This window comes from Choristoneura fumiferana, chromosome 24, assembly GCF_025370935.1.
Source record: "Choristoneura fumiferana chromosome 24, NRCan_CFum_1, whole genome shotgun sequence".
In the NCBI taxonomy this organism is placed as follows: domain Eukaryota; kingdom Metazoa; phylum Arthropoda; class Insecta; order Lepidoptera; family Tortricidae; genus Choristoneura; species Choristoneura fumiferana.
This window is the reverse complement of record NC_133495.1, coordinates 12,292,416-12,316,869: the sequence shown is the minus strand read 5'-3', so window position 1 is coordinate 12,316,869 and position 24,454 is coordinate 12,292,416. Positions and strand designations below refer to the sequence as shown.

At 39.0% G+C, this 24,454-nt stretch overlaps 1 protein-coding gene across 4 annotated transcripts in view; it reads left to right on the top strand.

Moving 5' to 3' along the window:
• The first annotated feature begins 9,193 nt into the window (after positions 1–9,193).
• The window catches only part of LOC141441999 (uncharacterized), a 298,152-nt gene continuing 282,891 nt past the window's right edge, over positions 9,194–24,454 (top strand). For all 4 annotated transcript variants that reach the window (XM_074106913.1, XM_074106911.1, XM_074106906.1 and 1 more), the window contains exon 1: positions 9,194–9,359. The gene's annotated coding sequence lies outside the window, so the exon portion shown is untranslated. The remainder of the gene's footprint in view (positions 9,360–24,454) is intronic.

Below are 24,454 nucleotides of genomic sequence, written 5' to 3'. Positions count from 1 at the left end.
CGAGCGAGCCGGCGAGGATTCGTGCAAACACTTAATTAATGTAACATTTAGATTTTGAGCGGGAGCGGGATGCAGAGGAGGGAAAGGAAAATGGTCCACTGCGTTTTTAAAAACGCGTGCAATAAACTGAAGTAAAACTAAATTGATATTTACCTAAGGCCGGAATCAATCTAATAAATAAAGTCTTGTAAAGTAACCTAAAGTTTAATTTGCATAAAAGGTATGTTAATACCTTAAGATTGTTTATAGCTAACATGTTTAGTCATGTACAATGCAAGTACATGCAAATTAATACATCATAAATATATGAATATTTAAAAGTCAATGACTAAAATTAAAGTACACCCATTAATCACTTAAATAATTAATCCAGATGGCATGTAAAATAATCTGTTGGAAAACATTGAGTTTAAGTGAAGAATACAGCGTTTATTTCATAACTACTGCGCTGTAAACTGGTCTGTGACAGAGGCAATCAGCGTAGGCGGTGTACGCGTGATATGTTGCGAGTTGCGTGAGTACGGCGGCGTTCATACAGAAACGAAAACCGCTGCGTTTATTCTACACAGTAATGTAAATGCGAAAGGTTTTGGGTACCTATGTGTGAGCGTTTGTTACTCTTTTACAAAATAAAAAAAAAACATCGTGACAATAATTACGATCTGATTAATTACAACAAAAAACGTGTTACAAAATGTGTTTGTGCTAAATATTTATTACCTAATGTTAATCGCTAAATAACATGATTGTAGATCTGTTTTGAAAAAATATACCTCGTTGAGTATTCTTGCCGGATTACTCTACTGAAGTTTTTCTGACTTGGTGGTAGATTTTTTGACATTTATAATTTCTTGTTACAGCTTAAATTGATATTGTGACTTTATTTTGAAACATTTGTCAACCAATTAAAACAAATATTAAACATTTGTAGATTCGTTCAGTCAAACTAACATACCTGCTAAATATTGCCGACCAATACACCACAATGGTAAGCGATACAGAAAACGGGGCGGGTACTTACTTACATAGAGAGAAAAATTATAAAGTAATCAATAGTTAGCCTTATCGCTTAGAGATCTTTTCCAGGCAGCATATATAATACGGTTCACTAATGTTTCGCAACTAATGTTTGGCAACCTGATTCATTTCGCAACTTTTCTTTTCGCAACTGTTTAATATTTCAGAAACTGTAAATATTTAAGGATTTGTATAAAATTATGCTAACCTAAGGGGTCTAACCCCTGAAATAAATCCTGAAATATTTACAGTTTTAGAGTTTGCGTAATGGAAAGTTGCGAAATGAATGAATGAAGGTTGCCAAACGTTAGTAGCGAAATGTACGGATATCATAATAAACACCAGAGGTAGGCTATTTATGTATACTGCCGCGTTTCTTAGCCCAATATGAACGCGCCTTTAACCTCTCAACCAGGCGGGAAGTGCCTTCCCCCCGCGGGAATAATTCTATCGAATTACTTCGCATTTAAACAGAGTAGGTAGAGCCCTACCGACGAAGCCTGTACGTTTGCAGCTCGCCGACGCGTTAAACCTACTATCGACACAATATATTACAAATACGTAACCTGAATATCGGACTGATCCTTTAGACACATTTATTTTCACAAGCTAACTTTTGAAGCGGCAGGCACAAGTTTGCCTTCGAAACCCAAATAAGTTTTTGTTAAATTATAAAGAAAAAATTGCTGACTGTATTTTGGTTGACTGTACGCATTGTCATCTAAAAAACATTTCAGTACCTTTCAATTCGATGACATTAACCATTGAGGAGTTCCCTCTTGCGGAGACGATCCTGGCTAGACCACCAGGAGTTCACTATAGTATTGTCACCATATTTACAAATGCCAAATTTCAAGTCAATCTGACCACTTGAAGTGGGGCTTTAGCTTCCAAGATTTGACCCAAATGAACGAACAGGACAAACTAAATTAAAGTTTAAAATAAGTTTTTGGTAATTTTTAATACAAGCTTTTTTTTACTGGCTGTACTTTTTTTGACTGTGCTTGTATTGACACCCAAGCTACATTTGCTTACCAAATTTCAAGTCGATGCCATTAACCGTTGAAGAGTTCCGTCCTGTGGAGACGATCCTGGCCGGACTACCAGGATGTCAGTACCAGATTATTATATTGTCACGCAATTTACATAACTAAGTATAACAAATTTCATGTCAATCCAACCACTTAAAGTTGGTCAAATTTAACTTGCAAGATTTGATTACAGACAGACAGACAAACAGACAGGCAGACAGGCAGACAGACAACGGGACAGCTGAAACTTAATAAAAGCATGTAAAAAACACGCGTCTGATATTTTTTTCTGATAGCATTAAAGTTGTTTGTTGTGGTTTGTTAGTCTAACATCTGGTAGAATGGTGTACGGTTGTGCTGCTCTGAAGATGAGTTCTGGATGAGTTCGAAACGCGTCAGTGTAGTGTGGTGACGGTGATAGATGGGTTTGTGTAATTTGTGTGTGTTCTTACAGTGTGGAGGGACTGCATGAACACGCATATCTTGCATAAGCTTAGCTATCATAAGGTCGCGGGTGAGCAAAGAAATTCTTTTAGTACACTTACTTTTTAACCTTCATTTGCTATCAATTCATTCACTTAGCAGGAAAAGCAGACGATGGCAGCCAATTCCATACCTTAGTTATAATTAATAAACTGCATAAAGATGAAGCGAAGGGTTAATAAGGGCATAAGCAAGTACCTACAAAATACAAGCTATTCTTAAAACTTTTCCCATCCAAAAGCGAAACAAATCCCTGACACACAAGAACAGATTCTCAGTAAACTTGAAAACCATCTAAACCCAACTCTGAAGAACAATGCAATACGGTTCAATCACGTAGAATTTTAACATACCTTAGAACCTTGTCTTATAAAATTTGTGGAATTCTTCGGCCCGCCTGATCGGTTCTTTGAAGGTTTAATTGGATGCCAGAGAATGGATTAATGCCGCAAATTTATTCAGTTTTGGAGGATGCTAATTTAAGAATATATCGATTTTAATTAACTTCTCTGGAACTTCAATTAATTTTGATAATCAATGTTTTATCGGTCGAGATTAAAATTTGTATAAGAGTCGTGTTTGTAAAGCTCCATTCTAGAATAGATAAGCATCTTTGGTTATCAATATTATCCTACTGGTAACGTGGTGGCCTAGTGGTTTGACCTATCGCCTCTCAAGCAGAGGGTCGTGGGTTCGAACCCCGGCTCGCACCTCTGAGTTTTTCGAAATTCATGTGCGGAATTACATTTGAAATTTACCACGAGCTTTGCGGTCTGAGCCTGAGGAAACCTGCACAAGCCTGCGAAGCGATTCAATGCGTGCGAAGTTCCCAATCCGCACTGGGCCCGCGTGGGAACTATGGCACAAGCCCTCTTGTTCTGAGAGGACGCCTGTGCCCAGCAGTGGGACGTATATAGGCTGGGATGATGATGATAATGATGATTATTCTACTGATTTTCTGAATCAAATTCGGGTTATGTTCTGCGTACCTTGATTTTAACATCATCATCAGCCTACAACAGTCCACTGCTGGACATAGGCCTCTTCCATGGCGCGCCACAACGCTCTGTCTTCAGCCCCTCGCATCCAGAATTGGGGGTATGCTGGTATAAGTCAGAAAAATAAATGGGACGTAACCGATCTACCGTATTCCTAACAAGTTGCTCACTACTACTGGAACTCGAACTCACTTTAAAGTCACGGCAAAATACACTCACAGTATCACTCACTTTTTTAGGGTTCCGGAGCCAAAATGGCAAAAACGGAACCCTTATAGTTTCGCCATGTCTAAGTCATAAGTCATTTATTTGCAGAAAATAGTGTACAATAAGATAGTGGATAGGAATAATAATGACACAACTATTTAACGACACAGTACATCTAGTGGGAGGACTACCGACGCTTCGTCTTCCAGTTTGTAGACGCCACTCGAGGGCTTTCCTCCCCAACGGTTATCTGTTCTTCGAGCGATGCCTGCTGCTACTTCAACTTACATATTCTTTGAGCTATGTCGGTGACGTTAGTTCTTCGTCAAATTTCCGTATTCCGGATTCTTTCACGCAAAGAAACTCCGAGCACAGCTCTCTCCATAGCTCGTTGCGTGACTCTGAACCTCTCCAAGAGGCCAACAGTCAAGGCCCATGTTTCTGAGACAGTTATTTATGAGAAATGAATATTCGGAGAAACGTTACTTCTGTGATAGAATTACTTTGCCCTACTTTTACTCATGCTTGCGCTTCACAGCCGTATTCGCCGATCGTTAACGATTGAGTAGCACTTTCATATCATTTATCGCTGGACTACATTGTTTCAGCTTTTATACCCCGAGATGGCATCAAAAGCACGTTCTATAGTCAAGTAATGATGCAAGTACCATTAGTTTCTTACACTTGGCCATTAACGCGCCATTTCCATGTTCAGGAAACTTAATTTAAGTTTTAAGCATAAACGCGTGTATTTGCAGCGATCAACCAGGAAACCGGGATAAGTACAGGTTGACTAGAAATTACTAGAACAAATGAGAAGAAGCTAAATAAATTATCAGTTGTAAATTGAATAAGGCACGAAAAAAACGAATAATAAAACAAACGACATCGAGAACAAAATATTTAAGATTGCGTAAATATTAGAAAAAAATTGAACACGTATTTTTTCTTTTGTCAATTAGTTAAACAAAAAATGATGAAGATAATAGCCAGTTGAAGTTCCACGTGACGTTACGCCGTGTGACACTTTTAAGCACGGTCAAACTTTGCCGCATTTATGCGGCATTTACACTCTCGCCTCGTGCGTCGCCTCGCGCCTCGTCTCGTATCTCGGCCCGCGGCTCGCGTGATCGATGGTAAATGAGCTTCCTGTTTACACTCTCGTGGCGAGTTCAGTTGTCTTTGAGCCTAAAACCTGCGCAGCACAAGGTTCAAACTCGAATGAAGCGAGAGCATGAATGTAAACACCAAGCTCGCGTTCGTCGCGAGGGCCTTTGACTCGTGCCCAAAATGCGGCATTACACTCGCGTACGAGTCGCGAGACGAGGCGCGAGACGAGGTACGGGGTGAGTGTGACCAGACGCGCGCGCCTTGCCTCGCGCCTTGTCTCGCCCCTCGCAGCGCTCGCGTCCGGAGCGGTTTTTGGGCACGAGTCAAAGGACATCGCGAGTAACGCGAGCTTGGTGTTTACATTCGCGCTCTCGCTTCATTCGAGTTTGAACCTTGTGCTGCGCAGGTTTTAGGCTCAAAGACAACTGAACTCGCCACGAGAGTGTAAAGTAAAAAAAGGAAGCTCATTTACCATCGATCACGCGAGCCGCGGGCCGAGATACGAGACGAGGCGCGAGGCGACGCACGAGGCGAGAGTGTAAATCCCGCATGACACACTTCATCTTTGTCATTTTCTGATAATCTAACTGATGGAGTAAATAGATTTCTTTTACCCCAAAAAACTACGCAATTGTCTGACTTAGGTGATTCCCGCGGCGTGCATCAGGTATGCTCGGTAATGACGCAACTTCTCCCCTCAGCCGCTAGGTGGCGCTAACGGCCCACATTTGGGTTAACGGCCGTCTGGAGTCGCTGCGATGAGATGAGCCGCCTATGACTTATAGAGAGGGTACTCAGGGCTTAGGGCCACAGCAGGGCTACTACGAAACTCGAAACTCGAAGTTTGTGTCGTGCGGTCCCTCTGACACTTATACTATTTAATACGAGCGAGAGGGACGGTACGATACGTACTTCGAGTTACGAGTTTCGTAGTAGCCCTGCAGCTAATAAGACGTTCTTGAATGATGAGCCGCAGAACATGGTCAGTGTTGCCAACTGAAAATAAATATCTGAATATAAAATAAAATAAATTCGGCATTTTTTTCATTTGACTTGAGACATTTAAATTAATCTCCGTTTGTGTAGATCGTTTACAGGAATGTGGATAAAATAGTTCTTTTTGCTTAAGGGCTGGTTTTGGAAATTAAACATTTGGATTTTGACTCTAGTGATGTCCAGGGGTCGGACACAAAGTGCGGATGACGTAAAAATGACGTAATCTTGCACACAAGATGATGTTTTTATTTTAACTTCCGTGTGACATGTAGTAACAAAGTAACAAAATAATCGTAAATAAATCAATGGAATTCAGTGAATAAAATAAATTTCATATCGTTTAATAAAGAGGTTGATAAATGATAAGTGATAATTGTTTATGAAAATCAAAAATACTATTTGAAATCATCCTATAAGTGGTTTGACGTCATCGGCACTTTTTGTCCGACCCCTGGTGATGTCCTTAAAAAAAAACCGTACATGAAAACAGCGACAGCTCTACGATGAGGCAAGCCCACCATGCGCAAATTTTTCAAAGATAGCAGATGTCAAAGGAAAGCATATTAAAAAGTAACCTGCTATGTTTGCAGGCTGCTATAGATATCTCCAAATATATAGGGGTACTAGGTGGCAGCAGGTGATAAAGTTAGCCCCATCACTTAGAGGATGAAGTCGCCCAAACTTGTTGTAAAGTCTTAAGATACAAAACTTCGACAACACGGTCTCAGTGCAGTTCAAATTTATAACTCTCCAGTAATTTGCCAGTCGCTTGTTGTACCGCTATATCACTCGTTTTCAGTTGAGCACTAAAAAGTTTTGCTCAAAAACCCTCGACATTGTCATTTTGAAGTTCAATATCTCAAAAACGGCTTAACTAATTTTAATAAATCATACGTAAAAACTACCGCAAGAAAACTCACTTTTATACGTATAAAACCGTATCGTTATCGATAGATTCGTTTGAGAGTTATGTTTATGTTATAAATATAAAATAATTGGTTGCTTAAAGACATAAAGTATAGTAATGGACTAAATACTAATGTTCATATGGCTCCTCTGAGTTTTTCGAAATTCATGTGCGGAATTACATTTGAAATTTACCACGAGCTTTACGGTGAAGGAAAACATCGTGAGGAAACCTGCACAACAAACCTGCGAAGCAATTCAACGGTGTGTGTGAAGTTCCCAATCCGCACTGGGCCCGCGTGGGAACTACTGCCCAAGCCCTCTCATTCCGAGAGGAGGCCTGTGCCCTGCAGTGGGACGTATATAGGCTGGGATGATGATGATGATGATGATATGACTACGTAATCCGAAATAAAAATATTATGACAAAGACGGAAAAAACATTGACTCAAGAACTCGTGCTGTCACCTGTCATTAACCAGTCGATTATTGCTGCAGCAAAATGCAAATTTTGCCATTTTAGACTGGCATTTTCTGTTATTTCAAAAACCGGCCAAGTGCGCGTCGAACTCGCGCACGGAGGGTTCCGTACCATAACCATAATCTATACAAGTACAACATTAGACAGACGTGTTTAAAAAAAATATATCACGTTTGTTGCATGAGAACCCCTTAAATATTTATTTTATTATGTTTTTAGTATTTGATGTTATAGCGGCCACAGTTATAAATCTGTGAAAATTTCAACTGTCTAGCTATCACGGTTCATGAGATACAGCCTGGTGACGGACGGACGGATGGACGACGGACGGGCAGTGAAGTCTTAGTAATAGGGTTGCTGTTTTTATCCTTTGGGTACGGAACCCTTAAAATCCACCCCCAGTCCATCAGTATAGGTCAGTGCACCTTCTATCTTACGAAGTATGATAAGGAAAGTTGCGACTGCACTGAAACGAGAAAATCAAGGATGTCCCTTGGGGAGTTTCCTCTTTACAATTGGAATATGCACCTTAAACACACAGAGATAGCTATGCCATTTTGAAGAGAGAAAGCTTCGATTTTTAACCCCCGACGCAAAAAGAGGGGTTTTATCAGTTTGACCGCTATGTGTATTGTGTCTGTATGTCTGTGTGTGTCTGTCTGTCTGTCTGTGGCACCGTAGCTCTTAAACGGGTGGACCGATTTGAATATTTTTTTTTATTTGAAAGCAGGTTTTCTAGCGATGGTTCTTAGATATGTTTTATCAAAATCGGTCCAGCCGTTTTTGAGATATTGAACTTTGAAGTGACAAAGTCGAGGGTTTTCCAACTTTTAGTTGGTTATTTACAAATCAGTCTCTAGATTGAGGCCCTAAGTAAATTCTACGGATTCAATCTAAGTCGTCACTTGACAGATCCGTCGCTAGAATAAATTTTAGCGACTTTATATTGCTTTCGTTTACTCGTACCTACCTCCAATGATTTTACTAACCCCCGACGCAAAAAGAGGGGTGTTATAAGTTTGACCGCTGTGTGTCTGTCTGTCTGGCACCGTAGCTCTTAAACGGGTGGACCGATTTGAATGCGGTTTTTTTTATTTGAACGCAGATTTTCTAGCAATGGTTCTTATACATGTTTTATCAAAATCGGTTCAGCCGTTTTTGAGATATTGAACTTTGAAGTGAAGGGTTTCCAAACCCTGGTTGGAGGGTTTTGTTGGTTAGGTTAGTTTATTACTCGTAGATTAGCAAATTCTTTGCGTGAAACGTTGTAACTATGAAAAATTAGAAAATAAGATATTTTTGTTTGTTGACAGAAATTACATACAAATATTTAGAAAACTATTTTACATAGGCGTAGAATTTTAATTATACAAGACAATCATCAGAAGAGTCAATACATCAAGGAGCAAAAATGTTTCTTTTAAATCTTTATTTTCGATAGAAAGGAAGCGTTCTAAGGGGGATCCCTTGTTTCAACAGTGGACACCATCCAGCTGATGATGAATGTAAATATTTATGTATGTAATTGTTCACTTTTCATTTGTATTGTTATCTGTTTTCTTTAAAGTTACACTAGTAAATCTAGACGAGTAAATTCGCCGGCTGCGCCTCGTTTCAGAGCCTATAAACGAATCTAATCAAATATGGAAGGGGAGCGCCGAAACCCCAAAAGCTTCTAGAGCCAGCCGACCTTTTAAAACGATTGATAAATAATTAAAAATCTTATTTATTATTTCATAAGGAATATGTTTATTGAATAGCGAGGAGGAATGGGTTACCTGCTTAGCATTTTCGAAGCGAATCAACCTGGAATACCAGTTGACTTCATTCCTAAGCGAACTCTAAGTCTTAAAGGATATGGTGGAGTTTGTAGCTGGTGAAAAGGCACTTGTGCTATTCTTTGTTCAGTCCTTTCAGTGGTGGAGGCGTTTTATTGCTTTTCTAAAGTCAGTACGTGGCTGACTCGTTCAGTGGGTAGACGTGTGCCCTGTGACTCTCGCTCATTCCCGCGTATCGTGGCAATTCCCCGAGAGTTCGGAGTGTACTGAATCTGTGTTTGTGATCAAATAGTGCATAAAATTGTTGAAGTTTTGATTGAATTTTAGTACGTGCTGCTGAACAGCTGTGAAGGTAAATTAGTTTTAGTGATTTTTTATGTTTTTTGGCGAATATCTACCCTCTTATTTTTACTGGGAATCGGTTTTATTTCCGTATTCTTGGAGAGCGTACTTATGTCTTAAAAGTGTACACCGCTTACTGAGCTTACTTCAGCTGTAAGAGGATATCGATACGATCGTGTATACATAGTTTTATGACTTTAGCCGTATCGATCTTTTAGTTGACTGTACTAATATTATCTCTTTGGAAATAAAAGGAAATAATGTAGACTTTTCCAATAAGTCACTATGCGAAGGAAGTGGTTCAACTTTCTGTTGAGGCCTAGGTGGTAAATTTGAATGGTGGTTATGTCATTGGGCATAATACTTCAAATCTGACTGCATGGCTCAACACAGAATTTTGACATTTAACAATTGTATCGTTATTGTTTTATATTGTGCAACATTATATTATAAGCCTATTTCAAATGTCATCGATTAAATAAATAAATATATATGTCATTGGGCTTTCAGGCAGGTACTCTTCCGGAAGCATGTCAGTTCCAGTAATGTTATAAATGCGAAAGTTTGTGAGTGTGTGTGCTATCTAATTGTGTGTATCTAAATGTGCAAATTTTCATTAAAATAAAATCTCAACCGGTGGGTGGAAAAATTTGAAAAAATTCAGGATGATAGTAAGTATATCAAACTTACAAGGGAAACTATAACGGTTAAGTTTGCTTGAAAATTATTAGTAGTTTAAAAGTAAATAGCAGCCTAAGGTATATATTATCAAACTTGGAAAACTCCGTATAAAATACGAAATCATTGTAAAAATATTACTTAATTTTTTCATAATCGCTACGGAACCCTATTTTGGCCGTGTCCGACACGCTCTTGGCCGGTTTTTTGGAGACTCATAGGCATGACGTTGCAAGCTGACTTCAGTTTGTTGTTCGTCTCGTACTTAGTAGTCTTATTGCTGGAAAAACACATAAAAGGATAATGATGTTCGTGTGTCGAGGTCAGGGCCCGTCACGTAGTGGACCCGTAATTAGACAGTGGGCGGGTCGGGATAACGGGTGATCTAATCGTCTATTGCGTTAACAGTTAAGGAGTTCAGGAGCTAATGAGGGTAAAAAAGCCGCCAAGTGGCGGGGTTGGCAGGTTTAAGGTTGCGTTTCCACCAGCGAGATGGACGGGTGATGGTCAAAGCAGGCTCACGGTAGATGCAGGTCACTTCCAACCAATGTAACGAAGTCTATCGGGAAGGCCTATGTCTGGATGTGCTACGGCTGATGTTTGTTTTTTTTTTTTTTTTTTTATTCGTCTGGATGGAAAACGAGCAAGTGTTCTCCTGATGGTAAGAGACCATCACCGCTCATCAAAATCTGCAACACCAGGGGTATTGCAGATGCGTTGCCAACCTAGACGCCTAAGATGGGATACCTCAAGTGCCAGTAACTTCACCGGCTGTCTTACTCTCCACGCCGAAACACAACAGTGCAAGCACTGCTGCTTCACGGCAGGATTAGCAAGCAAGATGGTGGTAGCAATCTGGGCGGACCTTGCACAAGGTCCTACAACCTGCACCTGATGATGATGAGCAGGCTAATCTGTCCCGGATTTGCGGTTTCAAGGCTGTGTTTCCACCAAAGATGTGCGAGGATGTGTCGCGAGTAATGTTTGTCATGAATAGAAACGGTCCACTTAACCCATAACATATACGTTACGAGGTTCCAGTGTGTACGCGTGAAACGATCTTCACTCGTGACATCCATCGAGCGCCCTCACCGAGCGTACTCATCAAGGAGCTGTAACAGATACAGTAACGAGGTTAGAAACCCACACTCGTCGGCTCACTGCGAGCCGCACGTGTCTTGCTCGTGGCAGGCTTGCGAACTACGCACACACTATGCTTTTAGGTTACAGTACGTGCAACGGTTACAGTTACGCAATGAGTACTTGTGCCTCTAGTGTGGCGTTTTCACAAAACATTCGTTAACTATTCGAAGACGTAAATCGAGCGTCCGATCGTCGATACGTAGCCGCCACATGTCAACGGTGCGGCGTCGTCACCCGTTTTCGTTACGATACGCGGACGAATTAGTTTACGTAGCAAACCTACACTCACAAAAGTTGTTGCGCAAACTTTACGCTAGAGGCGCTGTTCGTGTTTCTATACAAATTGAGATTTTAACGCGAACGCGATCGAGACGTATTTTGTGTGAACGGGAAAATACACTAAGCGTACTGGCCGTCATCAAATGCCATTTTTTGAAGTTGATAATTGTAAAGCCACGCCATTTTCTATGCTGGTTGTTCTTTAATAATATTAATATTTTTTTTTCAAGTTTCTTAATGCTTGGTGTGAAAAGTTGTATGAGCCATTCGGGAGCAAAATTATTTTCATCTTGGGCATTAACAATTGAATCCCTCATTACGCTCAGGATTCTACTTTAGGATCCCTCGCTACGCTCAGGATTCTATTGTAGAATCCTTCGCTACATTCTGGATTCAATGTACGCCCTCGCCGTAAATACACCATTTTGCTCCCTTGTGACAAATAATTATTAAATGGTCAAAATTAGTGTGACGTACTTTAATAGCCTTTGACTTTGTAGCTTTTCTTCGTTCATTTCTTTAAATTGTATTTTAGAAAAACTTTGCGGATAGCTTAATTCGAAGGCCTTGTTTAATTTACTTCCATTGTTCTCGGCACCTGGCCTTTAGTGCTGCGCCGAGCGCTCCCCGTAGTTTGTTAATATTTGATAAGACGAGCAACTTTTAATTACTGCCCGACTTAAAAATATTAAGTCGTTTTCGGGGTTCTCTGGCCGCGAGTTGATCTTAATTTTTTTAAAGCCTGGCTTTTAGGCGTGGCTTCAAACTTAAAGTCAAAATATCTTCATTCAATTTAAGCTGGTATTATGGGGACGTTTGAGCCGGGTACGATGCACGAGGGAGGGTTTTAAGTTAGTTTTTATGACGAAGCATGTTGCGGATGACTTTAGTGTAATGTAGTATAGCTTAGTTTATAGTTTAGATGATTAAGCCTTAGTTTGTAGGTATAGGTGTAAGTTTTTTTTTTTTGTATAAACAAGTACGAAAGTCAAAAATCTACAAACGGTTCAGGAAAACCTCTGTTAAGAAGAACTTTGTAACAAATTCAACAAAGAAATTTTGTTTTAAACAGATCTAATATGTTATTAAATGACTTAAATCACAATTACACTTCAACATAATTAATTCACTATTTATTATGTAGTAAATAATCGCTAATGCGAAGCAAATTTCTTTTTAAACATTTCTCTTCATAATATTATCATTAAATTGATCATACGTTTAAGTGGACATTAATGTCTTCTTGACAGTAGATATCTATTTGATGGGTATTGTTTTGGAATTTTGTTATCAAAACGTATACTCATACTCATTTGGTAATATCATTATTACATGTTATTTTGTAATAAATAAATAATAAATAAATAAATATCACGGGACAATTCACACCAATTGACCTAGTCCCAAAGTAAGCTTAGCAAAGCTTGTGTTATGGGTACTAAGCAACGGATAAATGTAATTATATAGATAGATACATACTTAAATACATAGTAAACACCCAAGACCCGAGAACAAACATTTGTATTTTTCATACAAATATCTGCCCCGACACGGGAATCGAACCCGGGACCTCAAGCTTCGTAGTCAGGTTCTCTAACCACTAGGCCATCTGGTCGTCAAATAATTAATAATTTCCCAGAAACGATTTTTTGGTGCTAGCCAGTCTGTATGATGTAACTTAGACCTTCCCTGTGTTTTATTTAGTAGCCTTGCTTATCGACGTTAGCGAGAAAATCATAATTATATATCTTTTCTTACATAATTATGTAACTATTCTTCGTTCACGTAAATGAGGGACGAAGCGACGCTTGGGGCACGGTGCTAAAGGCAAGCGTATGCACAGATTTGCAAAAATTAACAGTTTCCGCTACTTTCGTATTACTTACGTATTAGGTTTTAGCAGTGTAGGGACACGGAACCCTTGACTTCATAAAAATATACTTTGAGTATTTATTTAACGGCTGTAGAAATAAACTTTTAATTGAAAAGATTTGTTACAGTTTAGGAAAGTTGTAAACTGCTATTACGCGCGCTGTGGGTGCTTTTTAGCTTTGCTCGAGTTTGATTTGGATTTTAAAAATAGGTTAAAACTGAGGTATAGTCACTGACCTTATGGGATTCTGATAAATCCTGCCAAGTTCCCACGTTTATATGTACAATCACGATTGTTAATTTGGGACCCCACTTATAGATCGAATATCTGTCATTTTGTATGATAATTAAAATGGTTTTTTCACGAAATGGGTTCCAAATTAACGCTCGTGACCGTACAAGATGTAAATAAAGATACTGAAAGCCTCAAATAGCCTAACAGTTGTTTTTGGTACCCTGCCTTTTCACAGAATGAAACAGTTTATTTTTATTTTATTTATTTGGACCTTCAACAATAAGTACACAGTTTCATTATTACTAACATTGCATAACAACTTATAAGCAATGCGCCTTATTAATTACATAATATCACAGCATTCATTAAAGAATAATACAAATACAGGTTGCACGAAAATAAAGTAAAAAACTCAACTTAGTTTGCTAACGGTAAAAGTTAATTTTCTTGAATTAAAAGTAGAAATAAAAACTATATAAAAAGAAAGAACAAAAACTTCTAAATTTTCAAATTTTTCTCCTAATCATTGGGAACGGAGTTATGTTAAGTTGGCACGTGAAACATGTGAGAAAAAATAATTCGGCGAAAAAGCATACAACCATATATACTTATACAATCCACCCAAGTTGTTCCCACGGAAGAGTGCCCATAAGGCTGGCTGTATTAGCGCGATGCTAAGTGAAATTTGGCGAAACATATTTCGCCGAAAAGGCAGTACACCTAAAAAGTCAGATAATCTTTGTTGTTGGATCCAATAGAAAGTTTCGATGTAGTTACAAAGAAATTTTAGATGTTTTATGCAGTTTATGTTTTATGATCTCGTCCTGTTAATAATTTCTTGACAAAACTGATTTCTTGCCATTTTCGTGACGGGACAACTTTTGAGAAATACTCAAAGAGTATAGTCAGTTGGTTGGTATCTACTCGTACCTAATTGTTTTTTACTTCATACAATAACATCAAAAGCGAGCCGTACAAAGGGCCACGGGCCTCATTTCGTAAAATCCAACCCTGAAATGACGAACAAACTTTAATGCATGACATCAATTGCCCTTCTATCCATACAACATGGCCGCCGTAGTCCGTCAAAGCATCTGCAAGTCACGGCCAACCAATTACTAAATAGTTGGGTTATAGGGTTAGGTATACACTGAGGGTGGGTGGGTATAACTCAGGAAATTAGTATTTTACTACCCGATTGCCCGAAAGAGGGTTGCGTTTTTATCTTATTTTATGGGTCGTATGCGTGTATGTATATGTGTAATTGTGTATGTCTATTTCCATATTCTACATACAATATTTTCGAATGGCATCTACGCAAAAAAGGGAGGGGGCTTATTTTTATGTAAGCAGTCATCGCAATCAAAATATACAATCGTTAACAAAGGTGTTGCCATAAAAACTGCCGGTCCTAGAACTCAAAATTTGATAGGAGCCCTTATAATTTATTGAATCAGGCGTTACTTTGCCCTCTAGGACCTTTTGTAGCACAACCAATCAGAAAGGTTTGAAAATCTTCTATACCTGTCTATGGCAGTAACAATCTAAAATAACTCCACACTGCGTACATTTTGTTTAAGAGGGGAGCTCTGCTAATACTGGATATTCATAGATTCCTACATATTTGTACGTAGCCCTCGGTACGCGAGTCCGACTCGTGCTTGGCCGGTACTAACCACTGATTAATAATAATTGCATGATTAAGTTCAGCAACGTAATAAAATAAGTGAAAATCGCAAAAGTAGCATTTCACGGAGCAGAGGTATTAGGGAAGAGAATTCTGGATGAAATTTGTGTAATTTTGACAAATAGCGCCGTTCGTCAAGCGGCATTAGAGCAGACGCCATCTTGTCTGACGCTCGCAGTCGGCTCTGTTCCAACCAATACGTCTGCGAGTTCAGGTTTGGTTTAGTCACAAGAATTCTTATTTATATGTACACTGAAGCCGTGGTGGCCTAGTGGTTTGACCTATCGCCTCACAAGCAGAGGGTCGAAATTCTGAGTTTTTCGAAATTCATGTGCGGAATTACATTTGAAATTTACCACGAGCTTTGCGGTGAAGGAAAACATCGTGAGGAAACCTGCACAAACCTGCGAAGCAATTCAATGGTGCGTGCGAAGTTCCCAATCCGCACTGGGCCCGCGTGGGAACTATGGCCCAAGCCCTCTTGTTCTGAGAGGAGGCCTGTGCCCAGCAGTGGGACGTATATAGGCTGGAATGATGTTGATATGTACACTAGAGTTTACCCGCGGCTTGGCACGCGTAAACTATTCGATCTGGTACAATTGGAATTCCAGGATTTTATAAAATTCCCCTGGGAATTCCCATTATTTATATCGTGGTCTTCATTTACACATACTCGATATACATATAGATGTTGCACCTGTATAACATTACTACGAGCTTTATAATAGACTCAGAGACTCAAGAGTCGCTGAGCAAGCTATTGTAACCAACGCTTATAGAAGCTTGGTAACAATATTATGTATCTATATATTAGGTTCCTATATAATATAACAATATATTTACTTGCGTTGTTGACGAATTAAAAAATTCGAACATCATAAAGAACTTAAATTTATTACATCGCCTACAAGTGTTCTAAGAGGTCCTAGAATTTTGTTTTCAAGTGTCAACGATTTATGCGTTCGAGTGCGTGAGACCGGCCGTGTTAATTTTGCTCAAGTAGACTAATAAAGTTATAGATTTATGGGAGTTTGTGGAACGTTCTCGAAATTCGAATGCATGGTTTTTTTTATTATAGGTTTGATAGAAGGGATAGGGCAAGGAGAGCTTTGTTATGGAAGGAGGTTTGAGAGTTAGTTAATTTCGGGACGCGAGACGCTACGGTGTTCTTACTTACAGATGTGTTAAAATTAATTCATAGAATATAAAGTTAGTGTATTGTTTATTCGTTTAATAAAATAAAACGATAAAATATACGAGAGCGAATCCCGATTTCGATCGTATGAATACGTGGACTTATAATCAAATTGTGTATAGTGTAGTGTTTAGTGTTAAGTGTGGTTTATGGACTAGACTCTTTGTTCGTGAGGCAGGTCGAGATATTATCTCGATCTCGCAGTAGCGGAGACTCAACGTTAATCGGGACGATAATATTATCGGCAGCTAAGTTTTAGACATAATTTTTGAGACAATTATTATTAGTGTTATAAACTGAAATCTGAGTTGACTATTTTTTATATTACACTTCTAGGTATTTTATTGAAACTATTGAAATCTAAAATTAACTAATTACTCTCTTGTAACCAAAATTTAATTAATTATAACGGATAGTTTAATTTACTTAATTGATTAAGGTACTTTTGTTATACAAATAGTAGGGGCGAGCCATTGAATAGTAGTTCTAAGTTTGTAGTTATATTTTTAGTAGTATTTTCTGAATGGTTAAGATATAATTATAGTTACTTAGGGCGGACGGACGATTATTTCATAATTCCTTCAGTACAGTTTTTCTAAGGTTTTAGGCATAGTTTTATTTGGTTAGTTTAATTTAGTTATTCGTTTGGTTGCTTTTGTTTTCGGCGTGTTTGACTCAGTCATAAGCAGAGCTTCGTTTTATACTATTATTATTATTATGTATGATTGAGTGCATATTAGTGAATATATAAATTTGCTTTTAATTTTAAGGTGTCACTGTGATTTCGTTGGAGTAAAGGGAAGAGTGTATTTCATCTAACTCACTACTCTGCGTCACTCACTCAACCTGACATTTCATCGAATTACTGTGTCACACGTAGCGTTGCTTGTTTGATTCTAGTCTGTGTCAATCTAGAGAACTTAGTAGGAAATTACTGTTATACTTCACACACATTCTGTTACACTGTACAACATTACACGTGAAATTATTCAATTCCACAACACACACTAAGTACACACCACATATTTATTCATTCAAAATACACACACTAGTGAACACACCTGCTAGAAGGTTATTTGGCTGAGATTAGCTCCTGGATAAACCGGACAGTAATACGTCACACACTAGAACTCTTTGAGTTCTTCACACACACTAGGTACACACACAAGCCCTGAGCCATTTGGGTGTTTATGATTTTTGCTAGTGACTCTGAGGTGCGTCGTCTCGGCCTTTCGACCCTTGACCGTCAGCGTCTTGTGTGAAGACTGGTTAGAGCTGTATCCTTTACTGGAGTTCACAGAATGGTAGATATTATATTCATTTAAATGGTATTCAGACCACCTTGTACAACTCTTCAACACTCTTTAGTCCTTTGACACAGACATCCGCGGCTGCTTTCGTAATAGGGAAGCGTAATTGCAAGCGTAAATTAGTAAGCGTAATTTGCATGATTTGCGTGTTTTTAATGTGTGAATGAACGATTGAAATTGTATGAAAGGTAGATATATTTTGGGTTGGGTCATACCCCATCCAGAATGAGCGTTAAATTGTGTAAGTTTGGCTACAACGTAGCCTATTTAATTTAAATACACAAATTTGCGTTCATTGAAAGGCCTTTTTGAGGTAGGGGATCTTTCGGTTAGGGCCAAAAAAATTATCAGAGAGCGTAAGAGTATATTTTGATTTGGAGGTGATCGGCGGAACTACAATTGGAACAGTGATTACTTTTATATTTAACGAGTTGTTCTATTTATTTATTTTATTAACACAACGTAAAAGAGGGTCCCATTTTGAAAGCTAGACGATCACGTTAATTTCAGCCAATGATTGAGGTATTAGGTAGCTTTAATTACGTGCGTTATTTACTCCAGTGCTTTTATTCATTTTTAATAAGGCCTGGGTAATAATGTTACACTATGGAGAGGGTTTACCGACGGGTTCGAATCAGAAATGAAGAGATACGTAGAAGACGAGAGTTACCGACATAGCCAAGCGAATTAGCTCATTGAAGTAGTGGGCCATATAGCACGGAGAACAGATTGCTGTTGGGGCTGAAAAGTTCTATAATGGAGACCGGCAAACGCAGCGTAGAACATCCACCAACGGGAAGGATGGATGGCATGGTTAAGGCCGCAGGCTCACAGTGGATGCAGACCGCTTCCAACCGAAACAACTGGAGGTCTATGGGGGAGGCCTTTGTCCAACAGTGGACGTCCTACGGCTGATATGATGATGATGAGATCATTTATTCGTGAACTAACCATGTCTTGTGGGAACTATGGCCCAAACCCTCTTGTTCTGAGAGGAGGCCTGTGCCCAGCAGTGGGACGTATATAGGCTGGGATGATGATGATGATGAACCATGTCTGTCGACTTGACTCTTTGGCGCTGCGTAGAGATGTAGCTTCACTGTGCATCCTCTATCGCATGTACAACGGGGAGTGCTCCGAGGAGTTATTCGGGTTGATCCCTGCCGCATCCTTTCGCCACCGACCTACGCGACAACACTTCCATCCTCACCATTTAGATGGTTGGCGGTCCTCTACTGTGCGTTTTTCCAGAAATTTCCTGCCTCGCACAGCAAAACTCTGGAATGAGCTATCGCCTGCGGTATTCCCGGACCGCTATGACCTTCAAGTTTTCAAGAAAAGAGCGTACTCCTACCTTAAAGGCCGGCAACGCACTTGTGAATCTTCTGGTGTTGCAGGTGTCCATGGGCGACGGTAATCGCTTACCATCAGGCGATCCGCCTGCTCGTTTGCCCCCTATACCATAAAAAAAAAAAAAATGTCTTGTGGCGTGTCTGAATTATTTTAACGCGTGCCCCAACTGGCACGCGCGCCATTCGTTTACCATCCCCGCACTAAGCTGTGTCGGACGTTTACAACTAATGTCCCAGTTGTTTACGCTCGATCGGTTTTGAAACACTAGTGCGTGGGAGTTTTTGTCAATTTATCGGGAAAACCGTTCCCCGAGATGTAATAAGACACGATAACGCATTTTGCCGTAGATACCAGCGGCTGCCTCACTTGGTACAGTTAGAATTTGATAGAGTATAGTCGGCACCGGAACTAGAACATGATGAAAAACTACCGAGAAGTCGACCAATGCAAGTTGGTCGCGTGAAAAATATGAGCATACCAGATTCAGTCATCTGCATTTATATCTGCCACAGCGGAGTGTGCAAAAATATCTGACACGTCCTACCTGGCACAAAACGGTTCCCCTTGTTTACGCATATTTTATGTGTCATAATTCTATTTTGTATAATCTGTTCACGCATAATAGTATTTATGCCAAAACTGTTTTCGCATAACAGTTTACGCAGAATTCTCTTACGCATAACCAATGTAAGCCGAATGGGCTTTACGCATAATTTGTGAATTCCGAATATTGTTTAGGCAGAAAATTACTTACGTATAAATTAGTTACGCACGCAGGAAGCCAGCGTCATGCACACAGTCACCCTTGAAAATGGTCTTTCGAAAAGGTCAAAACTGTTGGACATTCATTTCCTTATTTCATTCCTTATTTATTTCATGAGCTGAACCCTTTAATTTTTTAGTTTTATCTAATGTCACACGAAAGCTTAAGTATAATAGTAATTCTTCTGAAATAAACTTTAACCTTCATGACTAGTCACTAGTCATCAAGGTAAATAAATGAAGCAGCTGCGTGGGTGCTACGACAGAGACGGATGCCGGTCATGCGTCTCTGTCTCTCAGAATAGTCGTGGTAACGAAGCGCACCTGAACTGAGCCAGCCAGCCGGAAGCCTGATTCGGATAACTACGCTATAGAAAGGTCCTACGGCCCCATGTCCATATAACTAGATGTTAAAATCTGTCCAGCTGTTTAGGCTGCTAGCATAATAAAAAATTGACATACATACATACGCTCGATCTACATTGTTAACCCCCATCGCAAAAAGTAGTGTTATAATATAAGTTTGACGCCATTTTGTATATAATTGATTTATCTGTGTGTAAGGTCGCCTTTGTACTCTTTTTGTTTTGTTGTTTTCTTTTTGTGTTTTATATACCATAAAGTATTTATATACATACATATATTTGTTTATCTGTCCGCCTGTCTGTCTATGGCATCATAGCTCTCAAACGGATGGACCGATTTCGATGCGATATGACAAGATGGCGCTAGTAGTTGCTACTAGATTAATGGCCGTAGGCAAGTATTTAGAGTTGTTGCCGCCGGTACCAGCGCTATGACAATCATTTTCTTTTTTGTCATTCCGTAATTAGACCCCTGAAGAACCGGCAGAATGGTACAAATTACCTAATATTTCATGTCACCATCTCCCGGTCTAAGTTGTTCCTCTAGCCAATGGAACTACGAAGACAATGCATTTTCAAGGAAAACAATCCCCCAACTTCGTCTTCAAACTTTTTCCTCAATTAACGTCCCACGTTGCGATTCTTTCTTTCAATCACATAAAGTGAAATTAATCGTTCCTCGTGCACTTGCTTTTCTAGGACAAGACGCTGCGTTAACGTTGTAACCGCGTTTCTATCTGTTTCTGTCCATGAGCGCCATTGTAAATATTTTTTGTTGATAAATCATTTTCAATGCTAGTTTTTTGGCTTCTGTACTTTTTGTTGACTGTTACGAGTATTTACTTATTTATTTATTTTCGGAGAACCAGCCGCTGTAAATTCTAGAGTACCTAAGCCTAATTATAGTCACACTTAAGTCAATTATAGGAACAAACAGAAACATTCGCAATTCTTCGGGCTATGTCGGTATGGATGTAAGTATTATCATCAAACTTACATTTATTTACCCTAAATTTCAACTACTAAATAGTTAGAAGTGAGAAGTGAATTAAAATTAACGTACAAGATTTGAAACAAACAAACAAACACGAGGTGATGTTTGATAAAAGTTTGTAAAACTTGCCGAGTTAACTTAAAATCGTTAGCATTTCTGAGACAAACAAATCCATTCCACTCACAATTAAACTTTAATTGTCTTAACGATGACTCACGAGTATTTCTTGGCCACGATCTAGAGTTGTTCTGTGGAACCTAAGCTAATCAAAATGGATTGTAGTTATGATTTTAATGGCTGGCTAATTCGTCGCGGCTTTCCGGCCTATTTTCATTTCACTGCTAGGTACGGACTTCTCAGAAAAGATGAAATTGAAAGAAAAAATAAATAAATATCATGGGACACTACACACCAATTGACCTTAAAACTAAGCAAAGCTTGTACACTATGGATACTAGGCAACGGATATCATACTTAAATACATATTGAACATCCAAGACCCGAGAACAAACATTCGTATTATTCATACAAATACAAATATCTGCCCCAGCCGGGAATCGAACCCGGAACCTCAAGCCTCGTAGTCAGGTTCTCTAACCACTTGGCCATCCGGTTGTCAAAAAAAGAAAAAGACAATTATTATTAACACATGAACACCCAATCGAAATTGTCTATCAAACAGCACTAGATGAGCACAAGAGCGTTTTGATAAAAGAATATTGCGAGGAACCCTTTCTTCGTTTTCATGAAGTTCTCAATCTACACTGGGCCCGCGTGAGAATACCAGCCAGACGTTTTTGTAACGGCAACTAATTTTTTTTCTAACCTGGGTATGTGCCACTGCTGTTAAACCCTTAAATTGTTTTTATCAACTCGACAAACAAAGTATAAAGACAAAAATTTGGGCAGTAGTCCTACAATACTAAATTAAGATCATTGTAACATACATATTTTTCATCACACTTGCTCGTAAACAGTGTCGAAACATGCAGGCTACCTTGGTTGCAACCCCCCAAATAAAACCCTCGACCTTAATGTGCTTGTCATGAAACCCGTGGTCGGTAAATGAGTCATTGCCAGTACTCATTTTCATGTCATGAAGCCCAAGGTCGGTAAAATAAGTTTGTTACTGCATGGCGTGCTGCTGCTCCGTGCGCGCGCTGCACACGCACGCCATGCACATGCTGCGGAGGGGGGGGGGCGGGCGGCGGGGAGCTGGTGCTGCCAAGAGTGCAGTTAGCGGTATCGACAATTTTTTTTAAAATATTACTTTTTCTTTTACAAATATGTAAGTATATTTGTTTATTCGCAAATGTGATGAAAAACATCTTCATCTTCGACTTCGGGCTTTTAATAGACTCTCGTTCGTAATTCCTTATTTACCGTCCGTAATTACTTACAATATACTACAAACAGGTACCTACTTATATTATAATGAAATTTTAATGAGCGCGTTCTCGCCAAAAAACTGTAATTTCAGTTTGGCGAGTGGATTTACATCACAGTAAAGCAAATGTATGTAAATAAATAAATAAATATCACGGGACAATTCACACCAATTGACCTAGTCCCAAAGTATGCTTAGCAAAGCTTGTGTTATGGGTACTAAGGCAACGATAAATATCTATATATATAAAAGAAGAAACTGACTGACTTATAGATCAACGCACAGCCCAAACCGCTGGGCCTAGAAAATTGAAATTTGGAATATATGTTCCTTAATAGGTGTAGACGCGCACTAAGAAAGGATTTTTCGAAATTCCCACGGGATAGGGAATAAATGGGATTTGTATTTTTACTTAAAAATGGCCCTATTTCCGTAATTATAATTATTAGAAAACTTTAAATTTGGCATGCATGTAGGTAATACTAACAGCTAAAATCAATTTTCAACATTTTCTGAATTCCCACGGGATAGTGAATAAATGGGATTTATATTTTCACTTCCAATTAATGACCCTATTTCCGTAACTATAATTATTAGAAACTTCAAATTTGGCATGCGAGTAGGTAATACTAACAGCTAAAATATTTTGCAGGATTTATCCAAATTCCCACGGGATATGGAATAAATGGGATTTCTATTTTCGCTTCAAAGTGGCCCTAACTCCGTCATTATCAATATTAGAGACTTTAAATTTGGCATGCAGGTAGATAATACTAACAGGTAAAAACTGTTTTAAAGATTTTTAGAAAATCCCACGGGATAAAACGAATAAAGAAGATTTTATATATCAACTGGATCAGAAAACCCACAAGCTAAACTAATAAAATTAGGGATTGGAGATTTGGCTAACTGATGTACTAAATCTTGTAACAATACAATAATTTAGCAGTGACATCCTGCTCATCCTGGCCAGGATCGTCTCCGTAGAAGGGAACTCCTCAAAAGTTGATGGCAAACACAAAAGACTTTTACATAATTGTTAATTTCAATGACATGCGGTTATATGATATACATCTACCTGATGCTGCAGCCAGGGTCGTCTGCTGATGACGGAACTCCTGAAGAGGTAGCACAGATACGAAATTTGACATGTATGTACGTTCAACGAACTGGCACAATAACTTTGCTCACCCGCGACCTTTATGCATGAAATGTGTCCATGCATGCAATCCTCCACCTCCACACTGTAAGGACACACACAAATCACACAAATCCATCTATCACCACCACCAAATTGGACTGACGCGTTTCGAACTCAATCAGAGCTCATCTTCAGAGCAACACAACCGTTCAGCATGCTACAGTGTGAAATTTGGCAAAGATGGACCTAAAGTACCTAATACACAGGTTCACTAGGGAAAGATTTTGAGAAACTCAACTTTGTTTGTTTCTTTGTTTGTTGGGTTCTCTGAACGACTGAGCTGATTTAAATAATTCTTTTAACAATAAAAAGCTACGCTATCCCTGATTGACATAGACTCTTTTTTCAGTAATAGAAGCTACAATGTGTCTCTCATCGACAAATAAGAATATTAAAATAGATCATAACAGTAATTTACTTCCCGCGGGAACTTTACAATTTCTCGGGATATAATCCTATATTGTGTAAGTCGCGGGCAAAAGAAACGCGTAGTACTTTAACGTTTTCTCAAATTCCACCCTGGATCAGCGAAACAGGGTTTCAAAGTTGGACACACTATGATTATTACATAGGTAGGCTGATTTTTGAATTCCAAAATTTGCACCATCTGTCTAAAACAACGTCTGTATGTATTTGTATTTCCA